The 8579-nt window shown below is 35.6% G+C and overlaps 1 protein-coding gene across 1 annotated transcript in view; it reads right to left on the bottom strand.

Annotated features, from left to right (window-relative positions):
* The window catches only part of METTL25 (methyltransferase like 25), a 59040-nt gene that overhangs the window by 6052 nt on the left and 44409 nt on the right, over window positions 1-8579 (bottom strand). The gene's annotated exons all lie outside the window — the stretch shown is intronic.

Below are 8579 nucleotides of genomic sequence, written 5' to 3'. Positions count from 1 at the left end.
AGAGCATTTTGACTGAATGAAAGTCTCTTTTACTCTCCAGTGCTGCACATGCCCTACGGAGGAGAGCCAGGATGCTATTCCACATTCTGTTTAAACAGATGTAATTCCTCTTTGCTGCCTTAAAGGGACTGAGTTTCCCTGCAATGACTGCACTCTCTTCTTGTACCAGCGTTATCCTGAACTCTAGCAAGAGTACAAGAAAGCAGCAAGGCAACACGTTTAGCAGAGCAGCATCTTAAATTTAGAACTTTGTTTAAAAGATATTTAAAATTAATGCAACCTATATTATTTAGAATTATATCTAAATGAAGCAAAAGTCATATATCTTTGTTAGACTAAAATGTCATGCTGCCACAATTGGGATAGTATTTTGTCTGTTTGAAAAACAATTACACTTGAAAACAGCTTTATGCAAATATACTTTGTTGGCTGTAATAAAAGTGTCACCTGAGCCTCCATTCAAGGTATTTCCCCAACCAACAACTGAACCAGGAAATCTGTGAGCTGAAATTCAATCTTTCCAAGAAAACAGTTGAGAAAGGAAATTCTTCAACAACTGTAAAACGCACTAAGTGTGTAAATTCATTTAGTGCCTTCATTTTTTGACTGTTTTGATTCAGTTAATTGCCATGTTAGAATTTATGGGAAAACAGAGTATTGTTCTGGCTTTGGCTCCATGTTTGCCCAATGCCCATACTCAATAAAAACCATCAAAATTAGAAATAATGTTAGTAAAGATCAGACCAGTTTGAGGTACTGAGTGTCATTTAAAGATATCAACAGTAAATTTGGTGTGGGGTAGATAAGAAATCTCAGGTTAAAAGTTCCTCTCTTTCCCAATTTCCACAAAAATTCTCCTTTTTAGTTTCCAGTACAGTTGTACATATTCAGATTAGTTAATGTCTTGATGTATTGTGTAATTTCACTACTGACAATTTCTCAGTCTTGAGTATGTGTTTTTTCAACACTTTTTACAACTACAGAAAAATTAGGCCACGCAATTATATTATTCCTCTTATTTCCCTTCATCTGCAAACTGCATTTTATGATACTCCACTATTAATTGCTGAGGAGATATTACAACTCAAGGGACACTCTGGCAAGCTCAGAGAAGCACATCATGTCCATTTATCTAATGTCCTCTTCTCTGTTTTATTGAAGTAAGTCATAAATAATTGTCCCATATGAAACAATGACCAAAATGATGGCTACATTTTTTCTCATCCAGCACACTGACCATTCGTACACATTAAATCAATATTCAAATTTTCAGGCAAGCATGGAAACAGGATGCATTGTCTGATCTACAAAAGCTCAGAAAGATCCAGTGCAGATCCCACAAGGATCCCACAGGGCAGGTGGCACAATCCCATTGCATCACTGGTTACAAGATAGATCTTCATCTCTTTCAGTATCGCTGACATGCTTATTACAAGCACTGTAGTCTGAGATGATTAAAGTGGTAACGGTTGTAATTTATTGAATCAAAGTGGACATTTTATTAACTTCATAATAGAAAACAGTGCAATGATGTTTTAAAAAGACGCTGACAAATGCCAAAGAAGGGGGGAAGGTGCTCTTAAATGTTTTGTCACAGCAAGAGAGACAGTCACACTTTTCACAGCAGCATCAGTGTCGTCTACCTTAATAATATTTCACTTCCAAGAAAGTAGCTTCTTTCACTCCAATTTAGCTGACAGAAATGAAAAAAAAGAAAAGGAAAAAGAGACCATCAAAACCCCCAACAAGTTCTCGAAAATGTTTTGGTGGCATTTAGCTTTCTTCCAAGAAATCTATTTGAAAACAAAATTAGTTTAGCCCATTGGTATCTTAAATAGCACATCACAGTAAAACTTAAATTATTAAACTGCCACTAGCAATTCTGTACTTACGACTCAGTTTTCAGAAACTGAGAAACATTACAGATGAGAAATCAATAACCTATTTAGCTATTTGAATTTATGAAGTGTAAGATATCTATTTGGTTAAAGGGTTAGTATTTGTGCTGAATTTAAACTTAGAAATTCTTTATACTCAGCTAGTCTTTTGAGCTGGGTTTATAGAATGCCATGCTTCTTTGGTCAAAATCTTGTACACAGTAAAAAAGAAATTCATTTGAAACATGAATTTTGCCTGCAAAAAAATTGAACATATTAAAGATGGAAGAAGTAAACAACTGTTTAATATTTTATAATGTTCTCATATGGCCATGGAAACCTTAATAAGCATTTTCTAGGAAGGATGAACAGCCCAAACACAGTTTCGAAAAAGTACAGATTTCTAAATGCTGTAATGCAACTTATCCTGATAAGCTCCCTAGGAACAGGGGCTTTTAATCTTGTCCCAGGCTCACATGTTCATTTATTACAACACTGCCTATCAACAATGTGTACAGAGAAGAGTATCTCTTTAATTCTACATTTCGTGGGAAAAAACCCACAAAACATTCTGTTCAACATATTTTGACATAGTTGTGTTAAAGTTCAATGGATCAGAAGATCATCAGAACATCTGAAGCACAGTTGGTACAGGAACAAACTAGGTGATAAGTGATAAAATGCAAATGGTATTGGAAATGGAAGAAATACCCTCAAAGCCTAATCACTATTACTTGAATAGAACATGATTAGGGACTAAAACCAGGACAGCTCATGACACAGGCTGAACTGAGAGCCCACATGGGCAGACAGGGCTTCCACCTGCATGTCCTCAGAGGGACTAAAAAGTTTGTAAAGGCTTGTCAGATGCCTCCTGCTTTGATCTGGAAAGGGAGAATATATGATCTTAGGGATGGATCCCAGGAAATTCAAGAGGTGTTTCCAAACATTTCCCCAGCCACTCACTGTGAAGCTATTTGCAAGGTAAATGTACTACCACATTTTCACAAAGCAGTTACGTGATCAGGACATCTAATTATTTTAGCAGGAGTCTCTGAAAGTCTCATCTTGAAGTTCTTGGCTTTGCAATGCTTTACCTAAAGCGTTTCCATCTAATGCTAATAGGAATCTGAAAACATTGAATTGAAACTGTGTTTGTATTCATTTTAAGAAGTTCACAATTATTATACAAATAAATGCAAGTAAGCACAGCATAACTTGTGGCTGCTGAAAATTTATTCAGGACTGAACCCAATATATTAAATGTAGTTTTAGCTAACATAAATAACAGGCTCATTGTAAAGTAAGAGAAGACATCTCTTTAATCCATGTTCACAGAGCCACCTGGGCAATTATAAAAAGGAAATTTATCTTAAAACTGTAGTTCTAAACCAGTGGTAATTCACCAAAACCTGTAATACAATGGTATTTATGCTCCAAGTATAAACATTTTGTTTATTTATTTATTTATTTATTTGATAGTTATAGCAGTAGGAGATTACTCAGCTCAGCTACTTAGTGACATGGACACCAATGTTATGGTTAGATCTTTGCTTAATCAAAATGAAAGCAAGAAGTCACATATGCATACTCCTTTGTTTTGTCCAAAAGTATCCCTGTTTTAAAGAAATCATTACTTCTATTTGAAACATATATCAACTCCTCACACTAGTGTCCAGGAAAAAAAAATATCTGACCAAAAACAAACAAAAAAAGAAAATTATTTTCACATAAATTCGATTTCAGCATTACCAACTACTTTTACTAGTCAAAATTAAATACTCTCGAGTCCACAAAAAAAATGTCAGTCTAATAAAGGGCGGTAGTTTAGGGATTCCAGTAAAACTGAACTAGCAAGCTCAATGTATTTCTGATATATTTGGACTTACCTAATTGTTTAAAAACATGCAAGCGTAATTACTATAGGAAAAAGATTACTGTATTACTCTGTATATGTAATAATTTCAGAGATACTTATGGAAATAAGACAAAATTAAATAAGATTAATTATTAATTATAAATAAAACTAAAAGTATTGGTAATTGTAGAGAAAGAGAGCACTAACCTATTTATTTAATTAAATATATGTCTTAAGTACATGACCTTTGCAGAATACACAGGACATGTCTTCTATCTAAATTTAGCTACACAGATAAATCAAGGCCTTGAAATATTAGAGTCTAACATTGCTAGACATAATATATCAAATATCAAATAGTTCAAATTACTTAGGATGATAAATAAGTTTTTTACAGGACATAAGTTTCTGTTACAGTGTTATTAATGTAAATGCTACTGTGGTAGGTACAACACCTCACAGAAGCGTCTAGTGCCCTTTCCTGACTCACCAGTTGAGACCTGAGAGCTGTAAATCTTTTGGGGATGATCTACCTGAAGCACAGGATCAGAAAAAGATGAATGGGCAGCAGCTGTTTTTAAGAAGAGTAAATGAGGATGGAGCATTAACCATCTGTTTATTGTTGCAGATCTCATCTGTGGTTGTTAGACAGGGCAACCACCAAATAAAAGATTTTTTTCCAGAGAAACAGCCCCAGCAGCTTCAGGTTATGTGCAGACACTAGACTGTACAAAACTGAAAAAAAAAAAAAAACAGTCACAGGAAAGCTCAGTTAAACTAAACCAAGTGAATCTGCAACAACGCACTCACTGACAGGCATATAAACTTCTCTTTGTGTGTGAAAGCTTAAGGTGACCCTACCTCTGAAATTGCTGTTCTATCTCCCCAGCATACGTCTGCAACTGAAAGGGTTAAGTGATCTTTAAAGTATTTTGACTAAGACAAAGTAACTCCCTTACATGCTATTAGCCCATAGCAGTGACTATAGTGTGAGTACAGCAGGAGATGAAATCAAAGTGACTAATAGCTTTTCTTTGCGGATGTGTCAGGAGTGTTTCCAGCACTGTATATCTTCCTGCAATCGGACGTGGCATTAAATAGCATTCTCTCCTTATTCCCAGACTGCACTTTACATGAATCCTGGCCAGCTTCTCTTTGTTAAGCAGCTCCACCCGCCGAGGCTCTCACTTCCTAGCAGAAACGGATCCAAGCTGGGTCATAGATCACAAGGTCTGCCAGACACACATGCAGACCTTAGCCTTGTAAGCACTTTCTCCCTTTAATCACCTTAAAGCTGGACCTTGTGAAAGCTCTTTTGCTAAGCTACCCCAAAAAGTATAGGAGACTGGGAAATTTAATAAAGTTTGGGGTTTTTTCCTTCAAATAGTCTAGAAATACATAAATACTCAGACCTTTTGCTGTGGCAATGCCATGTGTAGCACTTAGTGTCTTAAGCAGCAACCATATATATTAATAAAGAGGCTTAGTTTTAAATCCACCTGCAAGGCAGCTACAAACTGAGCTGAAACATATTCTGCTGAAGAGGAAGAAGCAATTGCTCTTGCTGTTTGAAAGAAGCAAGGCTAGTAAGTGCAAGAGTGGCCAGTTCCTCTAGCCAAAAAATCAGGGATGAATGCTTCATTCTCTCAAGTGAGAGTCTCACATTCATGTTAAATTAGGTAAAACAGTGAATAAAAGGGAAAATAAATCTTCTGATGCAAAGAATTCCTCCCATATCTAGGGAACACTGAATGCTCTGCGCATACTTCATGGAGTATACAGAAACAGAGTGACAAAGAAAACAAACTGGAATAAAATATTGCCTTGATACGTATCCAGGACAATTACTAAAGCCTTGTGCAGGTAGCCATGGACCACAAAGCAATTCCATTAGTTCTGAAGCTAGAAGCTATATAACCATACCCATGAAGCATCAAGGTCAACTGAAAGACCTCTCTCTGCCCTCACACAATAAGAGTATTTTGTCAGAAATTCAGTAGTAAAGTGTATGTCTCACTTTTACTGCTGAGGTGGAGAGATGTGTGAAATGAATGATCCTGTACCAAAAGGCAGAAAAAAAATAATTCATTTGCATCTCTGTTTAACAGAACTTGACAGGCTCTTCCCCATAGAAAAGAATCACAGTGGAGGAAATTATTTTTGCCAAGGTAATAGGAAACCAGTCTCTGAGCAACAACTTGTAACAAAGAATAGCCCTAGGTGATTCATAAAGGCTATTTTTTTTATTTTAGAAAAACTATTTTACTATTTTGTCTAACTCACTTCTGATTGACAATCTTTTAATAAATGGTCTAGTTCTTATTTCAAATAAGCAGAGATCTTCGTATCTATTTTCTGAAAGGAAGAGGCAGAGAGCTTGTTCACATGCAGAATTGGCAGGAATAGATAACTTATCTTTACTGAAGAAACAATACTAAAAATTAATTTACTGTTCGGATATTTATACCTGATAAAGAGTCTTCATCAGTTCTATATTTAACAAAAGGCAAACACATAAATGTGTATCAAGGTAGGTTAGGTGTCTTACGCACTTGCTCTTCATCCTGCCTCCACATTTGTCCAGACTGGAAAATAACTGAATTGCACCAAGGCCGCCTATTGATTAGTGATGGAGGCATTGGTGTATACAAAGGAAGTGGATGTGCTGCTCATCATGAACTGAGTTTGGAAGGATGTTTATGTCCCACAGTCCAGATTCAGCCACAGTGATCAAAATACCCACAGCTTTACCATACATGCCAAGCTACCAATCCCTGGCAAGTGACTCCTAAAAACTTAATGCCACTACCCCTTAATGTACTGTTCCCAGTACATTTATTATCATACAGAGATTAAACTCTCTTCAATTTTCTGATAAGCACAGTAAAACATACGAGACTTGCAGCTGACTTACATTTTTAAAAAAACATTTTTGAAGATGTAAAACAGAGGCTCAATAGAAACCGCTTTTTTTTTTTTTTTCCAGTTTTCTGTTTGTACTACACAGTGTTACTAAGTTCTAGCTGTGTTTTTAACACCACCTAAATAAATTTATGCATGAAGAAAATGATTGCTTCCTTTTTTTTTTTTTGGTGACTGACAAGCACATTTTTGATTATTCTGGAAGTATCTTTCATACATGCTTACTCTCGCATTCTGTTCTTCCTAAGGCATCAGTTTTCTGGCCACTGCTGGAGACAGAGCAGACATTTGCTCTATGTAGTACAGCTGCTCTTTTGTTCATTTGTTCAAACAGTGCTAGAAAACAAATTCTGCATAAATTTATCTTTGATTTTCGCTGTCTTTGAGAGCCAATGTTTAAGCTTCATCACATTTTTAGCTATGTAAGTATTTTTTTTTCTGAAGAGAGAAATTGAACACATTCTCCATGATTGTGTAGATATAGTGCTGACTCCACCAAGAAAACTGCATTGTCAAAACCACTGTTGAGGGAGCAGTAACAGCTTTCCTCTCAGTAGTATGAAAATAGCACAGTTCTGTGTGGCTGCAAATTTCAATATAGCTGGGAAATAAAAGATAGTCTTGTTCACATCAGCATAAAATTCAGTCTTCAGTATGCAGACAGCTGTACAAAATATAGGAGAAATAAAAGCAAACATGAGCATTTACTTGAATCAGATCTTTAGCAACCACACAAACATGTGCAGCTTGAGGTAGTGTTGACAGACATCTTTCTCTCAGGGCAACTTCCATTTGCCCAGACCCTTTCTGGCAAAAGGTAGTGACTCTAAAATCAGACACACTGACAGAAAGCTTCTATTCTTACTGGTTTTAAAGAAAAGAACATACAACTCTTTACCAGCAGAATTTAGTCAATGGTTTAGCAAATGGATTATTGCAAAAACAATCCACTATTGCTTTTGGGTGATTGCACACATACTAAGGAAGACACCATTTTAGCAATTACTTTCAGCTGGGGTAAATGCATGATGTCAGTGCCTATTTATACAGAAAAGAAAACAGGTAACTCAAATTGCAAATAGAATTCAATATAATCCCTTTAAAACACAGTGAACTGCTGTGTGCATGATTCCAATGTCATTTGCTTTACTTGTTTATTTGGTTTTGCATTTTTCTCTTACTCTATGGTTTGATGTGCTTGGCAAATTTTAAGTGAATTGACATTTTGCCTACAGATTTTAAGTATTGCTTTACCTGTTTTCTTTGATTTGTAATGTATTTTTCAATTATCAGTCTAATACTCTCCAGTGTCTCCATTGCACATGTTCTCACAGAGTGGCTGTGATCTTCTCAAAGTCACATTCCATGCCTAATGCTATGTTGCCATCTGTTGACCAATTTAGCAGCTGTAGTACTAAGAGAAGACTCAAGAACATAGAAAAAAAAACATCTTAATTTTGTATTTATTTCTTCATAATTTTATTTAAAAAGCTTAATAATTATCCCTAACATTTATTAAGAAAAAAGTATTAGGTCTTTCATACAAATAAGCTGCAGCAGAGAAGCTCTTCAAAGCTACTTAGAGAGACTGTTTCAAGGCTAAAATACTTTGGGAAGTAAATTGTAAGAGAAACACACTGCATGGACGAACTGCCTATCTTGCTATAATGTTACATTATTTACTTTCAAAAGGTGTCCAAAGGGATCAAGATAATATTGCTGCAGAAAAAGTGAAAATAAAAAGGGGTCAAAGTGTTTACTATGTGATCCATTATTCATGTTTTTTTGGATCACTTTCAGTTTAAACTTGAAGCACAGACGAAAAAGTAACATGTTTGCATAGGATAGTATTTCAGCTGGATTTAAAAAGGTGCAAGAGTTACTTTTATCAGGGTGTATAGGCAAGGAGTTCTTCATTCCTG

The sequence above is a fragment of the Chaetura pelagica genome, unplaced genomic scaffold, assembly GCF_000747805.2.
Source record: "Chaetura pelagica isolate M959 unplaced genomic scaffold, ChaPel_1.0 scaffold50, whole genome shotgun sequence".
NCBI classification, from domain to species: Eukaryota; Metazoa; Chordata; class Aves; order Apodiformes; family Apodidae; genus Chaetura; species Chaetura pelagica.
Note: the sequence above shows the minus strand (reverse complement) of the source record. Positions and strands in the feature narration are given on the sequence as shown.